General features: G+C 41.4%; 1 long non-coding RNA gene across 1 annotated transcript in view; it reads left to right on the forward strand.

Moving 5' to 3' along the window:
* The window catches only part of LOC135050773 (uncharacterized), a 532,470-nt gene that overhangs the window by 301,750 nt on the left and 217,892 nt on the right, over positions 1 to 12,828 (forward strand). The window contains exon 2 of the long non-coding RNA XR_010241807.1: positions 762 to 867. This is a non-coding gene — a long non-coding RNA (uncharacterized LOC135050773). The remainder of the gene's footprint in view (positions 1 to 761; positions 868 to 12,828) is intronic.

The following is a 12,828-nucleotide window of genomic DNA, read 5'->3' on the forward strand; positions in this document are numbered from 1 at the left end:
TGCACATAATACAGAAGATTAGGTAGACAGGTTAAACAGTTTGACAGGGTCAAAAGGTCGACATGACAATGGTCAACATACTTATGGTAGACAAAAGGGTTTTGTTTTTTTCTACTTTTTCATACTTTACCATCCTTGTGGACCACGGTTGGGAATAGTAACCTGGCCCGAAGCATGGCGAGTAAAGCGGTACACTAATGGGGCTTGTTTGTGGCAGAAAAGTGACAAAACACCCCCAAAATAATTGTGTCTACCTTTCTTGTGTCAACATTTTGACCATGTTGACCTTTTGACCCTATCAACCTTTCCTACTGTCAAACTAATCTATGTCGACTTTTTGATCCTGTCGACCTAATGTATGTCTACCATTAGTAGTAGACCTATTGACTGTAGACCTTTTTAGTGTAGCTCGAGTAATTCACACCCATTCTCCTACTTTGAAAAGAAAAGTGTTGTGAACAATGCAACAAATTGAGTTTTCTCTCTGCTAGGCCTGTTAAAATACATCATAAAATAATCCTGAATTAAGAACAGCACTGAATATTTACTTTAGATATGTGCACAGTAAAACCACTTCACCCCTCAGTATTTATTTTTGTTTTTCAGTTTTGGCAAAACCATACTCAAGTTTTTGAGTTCAGATGTGGTTTTTAGTTTCTTGAAATTTGATAAAAAAAACAGCTAAAATCATGTAATTTGGACCTATTTTTGTTCCTACAATATTACTAACATCAATAACATTAATTTTCTGTTATTTCCAGTCAATTTTGACGACACTATCCCGAGTGAAATGGCACCTGAAATCATGAGGGAGGAATTTACAAGCAATACAATACCCAAGATTCTGATTTTACGCTAAACATTTGGGTGAGTTCAGAGTTCTAATAAACAAATCCCTTGTGCCAAACCAATTGTTACACTGTTATGTATTTCCTCCATGGTTCTCAGAAATATGTGTTTTATTTATAGCATGTGTGGTGACCGTTCATTTAGTCCTGTTTGGGTCTTGGGAGATACAGCCAGCAGTGAAGTGTGGTGAGGTCAGTTGCTGGGGAGGCAAAGGCCAGTAACAGAACCGGATTTACACACGAATATATCAACTCGATGGTTTATGTTTGCAATATACAAAGGTGCAGCAGTGTATTCTTAGATACTAATATATATATATAATCACTATTTTTGTCTTCTTACTAATGACATTAAAAGTTTGTGGCAGAAAGTTATAGGTAAAATATAAGACTGGCCACAAAAGGTCGGGCACAGAACACTAAAAAGTTTTTAAAGCCCACTATACTGCGTTGACTCTTTTGTCCTTTAGGTTCTTAGTAATGATCCAAACATTGAAATCTCATACTTGCCCTAGAGAGCAAATCTCTATTTATAAGCTTGCCAGCAACTGGGCCAAGTTAGAACTCTGCTAACAAACAGAATCAGGTCATTACAACAACAGATCTTATGCATGAAGGCATCAGCCCACACCAATTGTTACTATATTTTGAAAACCCAATACAGGTATATAGTCTGTAGCTATGCACCGGAAACTATAGCATATTAAAACTGATCATGATTACATGAGCAACTACTGATGCTTAGCACTAGTTGGTGCTGTGTTTGGTGCTACCCAGGGTGGTGCCCACAGCGAAGAGATGCCCACCATCAAATAATACATTAAAACATGTTGCAGAAATTCAGCAGAAGCAGCCTAAAAACTTGTTGGGCACTAACTGCTTCCTCCTCATGACAGGTGGGTATGTTGCCCACCGGAGGGATGTGTGCCAGCTCTGTGCCTCCCTTAAGCAGCCCCAGCTAACACTCCCGATATGTTCCCCTGCATTTTAGCCATCTTGATCACCAGCTTCACCTCCATGTTGTCTGCTCCTGATTGAGTGATGGGGAACTTCCTGTATGTGTCATCTGACACTGCACCTAAACCACGCCCCCCTCAGTGAGGCAGATCGGATAGCTGCCTCCCATTGTGCAGTGTTTTGCAGTATTATTGGTCACAGTGTGGCCCAGCCACCACATCCAGGCAGTTTCTGACTATCACAGAGGGGAGGTTGACCTCATAACTGCCTCACTTCTGAGCTATCCCTGACAGTCTCTGTATTTCCATTAGAGCACTGCAAATTTGGTGAGTTTTGACTATAAAAATTATTAGAATAATCCAAGACGCACATCACTGGCGGCCAGGCTTAATGTGGTGCACTTATAGCTGCATACCCTGACTACACGTCCCAGCTGTGGAGGGCATGGTGCCAAGTAAAGGTTGTATAGTTTTCAAGTGCCAGACACACTTGAGTTTTATTATGTATGTACTGTATACAAATTGGTCATAACATATGATATGATCTTCATTTAAGTCACAAGAAGAAAAAAACACTGTATGCTTAAACTAATAACACAAACAGGTCACAGTATGCCCTTGATGAAGGTGCTTCTTCATCCCTAAAACAGCTGTCAGGCCGTCATTGATATTTACTCTAGAAAACTTTTTGTCTCATCCCAGCACTGAGTTTCATGAAGTAGGTTCCAGGCCTATGTGCCTGTATTCAGGTCTTGAGTGTCCCATGACTGGTTCGAGTCCTGAGTTTGAGGCTGTAGATTACAATTCTGAGTTCTCTGATTCAGACTTCAGTTTCGAGTTTCGTGTCTCGACTTCAGTAGCTGTGCCATCCTTCCGTGTAAAGGTTTAGATAAGCAGAAACTTCTTCAAACCTCAAAGCTTCAACTACCCTTCCACTAAGCCCAAGGGTACAGATCATCAAAATCTGACTAATATATATATATATATATATATATATATATACATACCTCATGCAGTTATTATGGTGAATGCCGCACCTTTGGGTTACTATATCTATATCTATATATATATATCTATATCTATCTATCTATCTATCTATCTATCTATATATATATATATATATAGATATATATAGATTATATAAATATATAGATAGATAGATAGATAGATAGATAGATATAGATAGATATATAATTGAAAAATAGGAACACTCACCAGTCTTCAATTCTTCAATCAATATGATTTTTATTCAGACCATCAAATGTGCCTACTACAACATTTTGGTGCCCCTGCAGCACCGTTTTCAAGTACAGCATGTGAGATATACAAACAGTGTACATACAAATAACTCACCTAAACAGGTGTCCTAATGCCTCTCCTGCCCCCCCCCCCTCCCCCGCAACGATCTGTGGAAACATAATCTAACAAACATACAGTAAATACAGTAACAATTTCAAAATCATATGTGCTAATCGTATTATATACTGTATAAATCTCTGCCATGAGTATGCTACGCCATGTAAAATACCTGACTGATCAAGGGCGCCAGTGCTGCCGAACATCCACTATGGGCTCTGTCAGCGCTGTAATAATAATAATAATACTACATATCTCTAACATACATCCTATTGTATTAATAAGGTTAAACCTAATGATAAATTCACTACAGGTACAGGTATGTATGCCAGTTCTGACGAACGGTGAGAGAGCGAATGGCTCTCCACCGCTCATCAATTAGTAAAGCTTGAGCGAGCTGTTCCTCTGATCAACCGGTGGCCAGAAACTTTTTGCAGGCAAAACATCCTTTATCTACTTTAAAACACATCTTAATTGACCATGTCCCAGCTTCTATGCGAGGAGGAGATAGACGTGGACGTCTACTGTGTAGTGAAACAAAATGGATCCACATCCTGAACACAGTTCATCCCAATGGACTGAATGAACGTCAGAACTGGCATACATACCTGTACCTGTAGTGAATTTATCATTAGGTTTAACCTTATTAATACAATAGGAAGCATGTTAGAGATATGTAGTATTATTATTACAGCACTGACAGAGCCCATAGTGGATGTTCGGCAGCACTGGCGCTCTTAATCAGTCAGGTATTTTACATGGCGTAGCACACTCATGGCAGAGATTTATACAGTATGTAATACGATTAGCACATATGATTTAAAATTGTTACTGTATTTACTGCATGTTTGTTTGATTATGTTTCCACAGATCGCTGCGGGGGGGACGGAGAGGCATTCGGACACCGGACACCTGGTTGCTAGGAGCCACATCTATACATCTCCATACCAACGGGGTACTGAGTGGTCTGACGTCACCGGAAGTGATGCTACGGAACCCTCGGGGGACGGAAGTGACTCCGGGATCCGGCCTCTTCAAAGCGTGATGGAGGACACCTATTTAGGTGAGTTATTTGTATGTACACTGTTTGTCTATCTCACATGCTGTACTTGAAAACGGTGCTGCAGGGGCACCGAAATGTTGTAGTAGGCATGAAATTTTTGCCCAACTAAAAATTCTTTAAAGCATCATCTGGAGTGCCGCAGTCTTTTTTATGAACTGTACTTCTCATCCTGCTGAAGGCACCCTATCATTTATTATACATCCAGCGCTGAGTGCCAGATCTTTTTTGACCGGTATATATATATATATTTATAGTTATATATATATTCAGATATATAGGTAGATATATATATATATATATATATATATACATGCAGAGCTATAGGTAGATATCCAAATGTACTGTATATATACATACATATACTAAGCTTACATTCAGTTATTTATATCCAACTGCAGGGGTGCTCCTGTACAAAAATACATTATTAGGCCCTCTTAAATACTTTATTATTTCTTATTTAATTTTATTTGTTATTGACCAGAACACATTTCACTGGTTGAGAGGTGCCACTCACTTAATAGATGATGAATGTTAATCAATGTTATGGTCTCTAATCACACATCATGTTTTAGGTGGTGTCCCTTATATACACGTGCGCATTTTTTATTCATTTCTTGCATTATATATATATATATATATATATATATAACAAACTTACTTTCTTTTTGGATTACCTAGATTACCTATGATTATATTATCACCCATTTTAAAGTTCTTGTGTATTGTATAATCCCTAAAGGGAAAGTATATGTAAGTCCCCCGGTTCACCTGTTCACAAGCTTTTCCTTATCAAATAAATGGAAGTCTTGACAATCCCCAATGGAGGGCATAACATGGAAAGCATTTATTAGGATTGACAAAGCCACATGACAGGCCCTGGATAATTCTCCAGTCAATGCACAATTGCCTTAGGAGTGAAGTGAAGTCTTTTGTTCCTGTTAAGGCTGAAAGAATGACAAACCCATGTACAGTATCAAATACTGGCTGTAAGAATACTGAGGAATTATCTCAGTTAATATATTAAACAATTAAATCAGCAAAAGCCAATAATATGTCTTTGTAAATAAGTAATTATAATGTGTAAAATGTATTATATGGGATTAATAGAAATGATCCATGTAATGACCTGTGTGGAATGTATAACATTCTACAAAAACAAAGTATATAGCAATTTTAAGTAGTTTTAAATTTTAATTATAAGTGGGGAAACCAGTAGATTATAATCTAATTTACAAACCCAATCATACATGTAGTGTACACAACTATTTATTTATTAACAGTTATTTATACCGCACACAAATATTCTGCAGCACTTTACAGGAAATATTTAGTCATTCATATCAGCACCTGCCCAGGAAAGCTTACAATCCATATTCCTTACCACACATATGAGGTGTGGCTATTAAATAATGAGACTGTACTTGTAAAAAATAAACTTTACAGCATGAGTTAGAAAGGAGTAGAGGAACACTGACCTTGGACTATCCCAAAAAGGTTTTGCAAGTTTCACCCCTCTCTCACAGATAGTTTGCTGTCACACAGCGTTCGAAGAAGTTGTTTTTCCTGTGTGTCATAAAAAAATGCTTAGTTCAAAAGAAGAGCAACATGTCAACTTAGAATTTTTCGTTAAATTGAACAAAATGACCACAACATTTTTCAGTATGCTAACCGTGGCTTACGGGGCAAATTGTATGTTACATGCATGTGTGTTTCAGTGGCACAAAAGATTTAGTGATGGTCATGAGGATGTTGAAGCTGATGAACATCCCGGATGGCCTTGCATATAGAAAACAAATGAAAATGTGGGGGGAAAAATGATAAAATTGTTCAAATTGACCATGGACTCAGCATATAAAAAGATAGTAGAAATGAAGAATAGGTAAGTTTTGCATAAACAAACAAAAAACAATATCACTGTCAGATCCACGGGCACTAATAATGCCAACTCCTTTGTTACAGAAGATTTTCTATAGACAGCCAACAATGAATGAAATGACCCTTTAGATCAGGGGTGGGCAATTATTTCAGCTGGGGGGCCGCTTAACACTTCCAGCGAATATTCGAGGGCCACACACAAAATACTCGAAAATAGTCCCCTTTTTACACATTACGGCAGACAGCGTGCCCTTTTTTTTTACACATTACGGCAGATAGCGTCCCCCTTTTTACACATTAAGGCAGCCAGCATCCCTTTTTACACATTACAGCAGACAGCGTCCCCTTTTTACACATTACAGCAGACAGCGCCCCCGTTTTTACACATTACGACAGACATCATCCCCTTTTTACACATTACGGCAGACAGTGTCCCCTTTTTACACATTACAGCAGACATCATCCCCTTTTTACACATTTAGGGCAGACAGCGTCCCCTTTTTACACATTACGGCAGACAGCGTCCCCTTTTTACACATTACGGCAGACATCGTCCCCCTTTTTACACATTACGGCAGACATCGTCCCCCTTTTTACACATTACAGCAGACAGTGCCCCCGTTTTTACACATTACACATGTCCCTTCCCCCCCTCCCCTCCCCTAAACCCATATTGCAGATTTTAACTCCGTGGCCTCCCCACCCCTAAACCTATATGGCAGCTGAAGCGCTGATCCAGGGGCTGGCTGGACAGGGGGTTTACCTGTTTGTCACAGTGGCAGACGATCCCCACTGTCCGATGATCCGCGCTGCAGCTGCTGCCGCCTGGAGTCACTGCTGATGTGGCCTCTCCTGCTCCCGCTCGCTGGCCACCGCTTCTTCTCCTCACTCAGCCGCCACTCCTGCTCACTGCAGTGCCCGCCCCCCGTGCCGCCCAGCGCGCGCATGGTAACAGAGGAAATCCCGGTCAGCTGACCCTGTGACGTGACCGGGATTTCCTCAGCGGTGCCGCGTCTGAGAGCAGTGCAATGACAAGCGGCCTGTCGGGCCGCTTGTCATTGCACTCTGGTGGGGCACAGCGGGCCAGGCACGATCGGTCCGCGGGCCGCATCCGGCCCCCGGGCCGCATGTTGCCCACCCCTACTTTAGATCATAGGTCTGCTAACTCAGTCCTCAGGACCCCACACAGTGCATGTTTTGCAGGTCTCCTCACAGAGGGGCAGATGTATTAAGCCCGGAGAAGTGATAAAGCAGTGATAAGTACAAGGTGATAATGCACCAGCCAATCAGCTCCTAACTGCCAATTTACATATTGGAGCCGATTGGCTGGTGCGTTATCACCTTGCATTTATCACTGCTTTATCACTTCTCCAAGCTTAATACATCTGCCCCAGAATCACAAGTGAAATAATTAACTCCACCTGTGGACCTTTTAAAATGTGTCAGTGAGTAATTAATACACCTGTGCACCTGCTGGGTTACCTGCAAAACATGCACTGTGTGGGGGTCCTGAGGACCGAGTTTGAGAACCTATGCTTTAGATATTACAGGAATTCTTGGTTCTCAAAACAACAGGAGAGATCCCATAGAGTGAATCTGTAATAAACTGGAGAATAAAACAACCAATAATAGCAGCAATTCGTACCAGAGAAAGTGATCTACTGAACCTAGTAGACTAAATCACAGTATCAGGAGAGGGCTATGCCCTGTGAGCCTCTACTGTTCTCTCATTCCACCTCCAAAACTTCCAATGTACTGTATATGAAACGGAAGGAAAAAAACTCAAATGGTGTAGTACAGTAAAGAGTTAATTGCTGCTGGATAAACATCACAAAAATGAGCAAAACATCAAACAAATGTACATTTAAAAAGATTTTTTTTCCAATCATATTTATCCCCAAAATACTGGATAATATTTGCATAGACTGCAGGTCAAAAAAGGCTTAAAGATAAAAAGCTAATTAAGACACAATATTAAGGGGAAAAAATTATTTGTCTATCTTTCAATAATCTTTAACAACAATAATACAAGTGCATTTTTCTGGAAAATGTATGTTATTATAAAACAGTCATGATAAAGTGTTGACATCTTATAATATGCTGTACAATAAGTTATGCATTCACAGATATTATATACAATGCTCCTAACTCTGCCCGTGCTGCCAGTGCTGCCGTCCAAATGGTCAGTAGTCAGAGGCGGATTGGCCATATGGTTTACAGGGAAGATTCCCGGTGGGCCGACGCACCTGTGGGGGCCTGTTTTATTTGAGGACATGTGGTCCTTTTTATAGACATAATGAATAAGATGCAAAATCATTTGCATATATGAAAATTACTTTGCCACTTAGCCTGTGATTGCAGTTGATCTAGTGTATGCTCTGTCTGCCTGCTTGGAGGACATATAATATTGAGTGAATAGTGATTGGGATACGGTTGGTGTAATAAGCAAGAAAATATATTGTTCTAAAGAATGATATAGTTTCCTAAATCCTGAAGGTGTATCATATAATGTGCTCATAATAATTAATTTTATTTCTTTTTAACTTCCCCCTTGATGCTGAACATGCCCACTATCTGGAAAGTCTTGGGGGGAGGCTGCTGCTGCCATGGCCCATGGCTAGACCTTAGAACTCTGGTGCTGCCCATGTGGGGCCACTAGTACAAATTTTTCCAGGGCCGCTTTTTGTCCCCAATCCGCCCCTGTCAGTAGTGCTGCCTATGCTGTAGTCTGGATGGGAAGTGCCTGTGCTGATGCATCTGCCAGATCCACTGCACATGAGCAATGGATCTGACGGACAATGGGACTAGCGCATATACACAAAGACTGGCAGACTGGTGCATGGACACAAGCACCAGCTTCAAGGGACTGCATCAGCTGCAGCCCCTATAAGCTAGGCAGGGCATATGGAAAAACAGTGAAGTGGCTTCCCACTGGGATCATGCTCTATGATAACCACTAGTCTGGCTTGGTAACATCAGATGCGACCACACCAGACTGAGATTTCACTGACATGGTCACATCTGATGAGATCAGTCAGAAATGCTCAGTGGGTGGCTGCAGGAAGATAGTCTTCCAGCAGCTGCCAATCTAAGAGGAACCTCTCAACTCCCCTGCATCCTTGTACCCTCTCCAGTGAATACCATGCAGCTGATCATTGCTGATTGGGCAGCTCAGTGGCATCTGCCACCCAGCGACTGCAGAGAGGAGCAGCCACTGGGGAAATGTAGATGGAGGGCTCACTCTGGGTAAAATTCACCACTGCTTCTTTCTATGAAAAAAGGGACCAATACTCAGATAAAAGCTACCTGTACTCACCAAAAGTTCCAACTTGTTAGATTTATAGTAGCATTCATACTCTGAATAAATTATATTTATATTTTATTTATTTATTTATTAAATTATTTCACTGATTTCTTATTATTTCTGTTTCTGGAGCTAGTCGTCAGAACCAAAAATTGTAATAAAACAGGTGCTGGTACTGCATACAATTTAGTAGCATCAGCAAAAAAGCACTGGTTAAACACAAGTCCAAATCAATATATGATGTAAAGAAGGTTCTGCTTGTTGGACTAAAGTTTGAAAGGAAGTAGAGCGAAAACATGTTTACAGTACAGAGTGGAAATGCTTTAGTACTGAATCTGGTATAAAATACAAAATTTTTTGATTTTTCGGGGAGGGCGTTTTCAGCTTCGGCCCCAATTAGCCTGTTTGTATCACACTGTAGGAGTAAGTCCTGGGCTACGCACAGAGAGGGTCATTTCGAGTTGATCGTAGCTGTGCTAAATTTAGCACATATAGCACATATACAAAAGCATCGCACAGTGGCGATGCCTTTGTATTTGAGGAGTAACGCCTGGTTAGCGCAGCTCCTGCGGCTGGCCGGGAGTTAATTGCCGCTGCCACTGGCCGCAGCGGCTGCATGAGACGTCACACAGCCGCCGCGGCCCGCCCCCCCAATGGTCCGGCCACGCCTGCGTTGGCCGGACCACTCCCCCTAAACGGCGGCTTAATGCCGCCGTTCAGCCCCCTCCCGCCCAGCGGCCGCCTGTCTCGGAGGCGATTGCTAGGCAATGAAAGCTGCCATGCACCAGCGCACTGCAGCGCCGGCGCATGCGCAGTTCCGACCCGAACGCTGCGCTGTGACAAACTGCAGCGAGCAATTGGGTCGGAATGACCCCCAGACTGCACAGTATGGAAAAATCATTAGATGGTGAGTGAGTTGCGAACAGATTTGCAGATGTCCGCTGCCTGGGAAAGTTTTCGCACGGCGTACACATGCATTCACACACTTGCACGGGGCGTGTTTTCACTCTCCCTGGGGTGCGACTATCTGATCACAGCCCTCTTCAAATTTGCAGCACAGCGTTCAGGTCTGAATTAGGTCCTTGATGGCCACAAAAAGACCCCGATCTGAATTAGTGGTTCTATATTTGTGGCTCTTGTTTTCCCTTCAGTTTGTTATTCTCATTCAAAAGTCAGTTTATTTTGTCTCGGAGTCTTTGTGCTGTGGTAGGACTGAGAACACTTAATGACAATTGCCACTAGTGGGAATGTGCAATATTTTACAGCCAAATATGGAATGACACAAATACTTCATTGAACATTTTTAGTAGAGCAGATATATTAGAAAGATATAAAATAGATTACATTTTACATTTTGATTTCCTGTGACATTACTAATTTGTAGGCCTTAATAACGGCACCATAGTCTCTGTGTGTGCCTGCTTACTTACACTTTTAAACAATTGAAAATATATGTCTGTGTATTCTTATTTTATAGTCAAACTAATATACAGTACTTTCCTATTTCCCTACAAAGTGCCAACACAAATACAATAGAAGAGAATAAATAATTCACATGGTATAAGTGCAACACAACATAAATGCAGTATTTGGAGGGAGGCGTCCTTGCACTGGAGTGCTACCAATCCAATCAGCAGGTGAGGCTAGTGATAGAAATAGTAAATTTCAATTATATATGGGTGTAGAAAGCAATTTCATGCTTGAAAATCATACATCGTTTTCTGAACAATTAATTAAAGAAGTGACTTTTTGGACTATTCTTTATGACATAATGCAGACCATAGAAGGAAATTATATTGTACAGTATATTGTGTCTTTTCTTTATATTACTGTTCTGTACCATGAACAAACTTTACTCCATATTAGCAAGCTAGGCAACATGGAGTGGCTGTAATGTTCAGAAGTGTTCACTTCTAAATAAAAAATAAAAAACACTTTTTTTTCTGTAAACAGTGTTTGCATTGAAAGTTGCAACAAAGTGTGGAAGTTAAATATTTTTTTGTTTGTAAGTTGATATAATGCAGAATCTCATGGTTTGTCATTTTTGTATTTTGTTTCTTTTTTCATGTGACCAATTGTAATCATTTTGATGAAATGACTAGAAATCTGTATAGTCACCTTCGGCTTATACCACTACCTGATGAATACATTTATAATACACATATTCACAGAATACAGTAGTAGTGTACTGCTCCCTGTATAACAGAGTATACTGCTCCCTGTATAAGAGTGTACTGCTCCTGTTACAGCAGAGTGTGCTGTACACTGTATAACAATGTATACTGCTCCATGTATAACAATGTGTACTGTTTCCTGTATTACAGAGCAGGGTAGTAGAGAGTCTGGCTGGGCCCGGGTACTTTTTGGGGGTGGTGCCTAATCACGGGAGGCGTTGCCATACCACCTTAGAATAAAATACAGGAAAAAATGCACTTTGCGCTGAACATAAGGAGCAGTGAGCTCCTCAACCAGGAGGAAATCCAGGAGGGGGGTGCGCAATCAGTGTGACAGCTACCTCCCGCACAGACAGAGGAGACTGCTGCTGCTGCTCAGTGGCAGCAGCGTGTGCTGGGCTGAGGAGAAGATTATCAGCCATTTTAGAGAGGGGGGGGGCGCGGTCAACTTGGGCCATAGCCAGGCCCCTCCAGCATCCCTGTGACCCAGATTATTTGAACCCACTCCCCCTGCTCTTGGCACCACTGTAACATAGTGTGCTGCTTCTGTTATAGCAGAGTGTACTGCTCTCTTTGTAACAGAGTGTACTGTTACCTATATAACAACATATACTGCTCCATGTATTTTGTATTGCATAAAGTCTCTTTCTCGTGATTCTGGTGCCATTTCACACAAGACGCCAGAGGGAGAGGGTGTGGGATTGTGGGCTCTGAAGCACAAAAAAAAAAAAAACACATACAACACATCACACTCCACAAAATCCCGCACAAACAGTGATGGTGACCAGAGAAAGAGTGTGTGGGCTCAAGGACAATTTCATCTTGCACCACTTGTGGCTTAGATTTAGGAGAAAAAACATGGTATTACGGGTTGGGGCTGTGTTACGGGCAGCTGTGATCCTGGTGGTTAGCATCCCGATGGTGGGATCCCAGCCGCAAAATGCTGGTGGGAGGGGGGCGAGCGCAACAAAGCCCCTTGCGGGAAGGGTGGCGAGCTGTGCTCGCCACAGGTTCTATTTCTACTCTATGGGTGTCGGTATGCCGACTGTCAGGATTTTCAGGGTCAGGATGCAGATGGAGGTATTGTCACCGCCGGTCACATAACTACATCCTGTTATTATCCCTTATACTCAGAGGTAAATTTACTAAAGGTTCTAAAAATGAAAAGTGGTGATGTTGCCCATAGCAACCAATTAGATTTTGCCTATCATTTTCTAGGATGCAATAGAGAAATGATAGACAGAATCTGATT

This window comes from Pseudophryne corroboree, chromosome 2, assembly GCF_028390025.1.
Source record: "Pseudophryne corroboree isolate aPseCor3 chromosome 2, aPseCor3.hap2, whole genome shotgun sequence".
Classification (NCBI taxonomy): Eukaryota; Metazoa; Chordata; class Amphibia; order Anura; family Myobatrachidae; genus Pseudophryne; species Pseudophryne corroboree.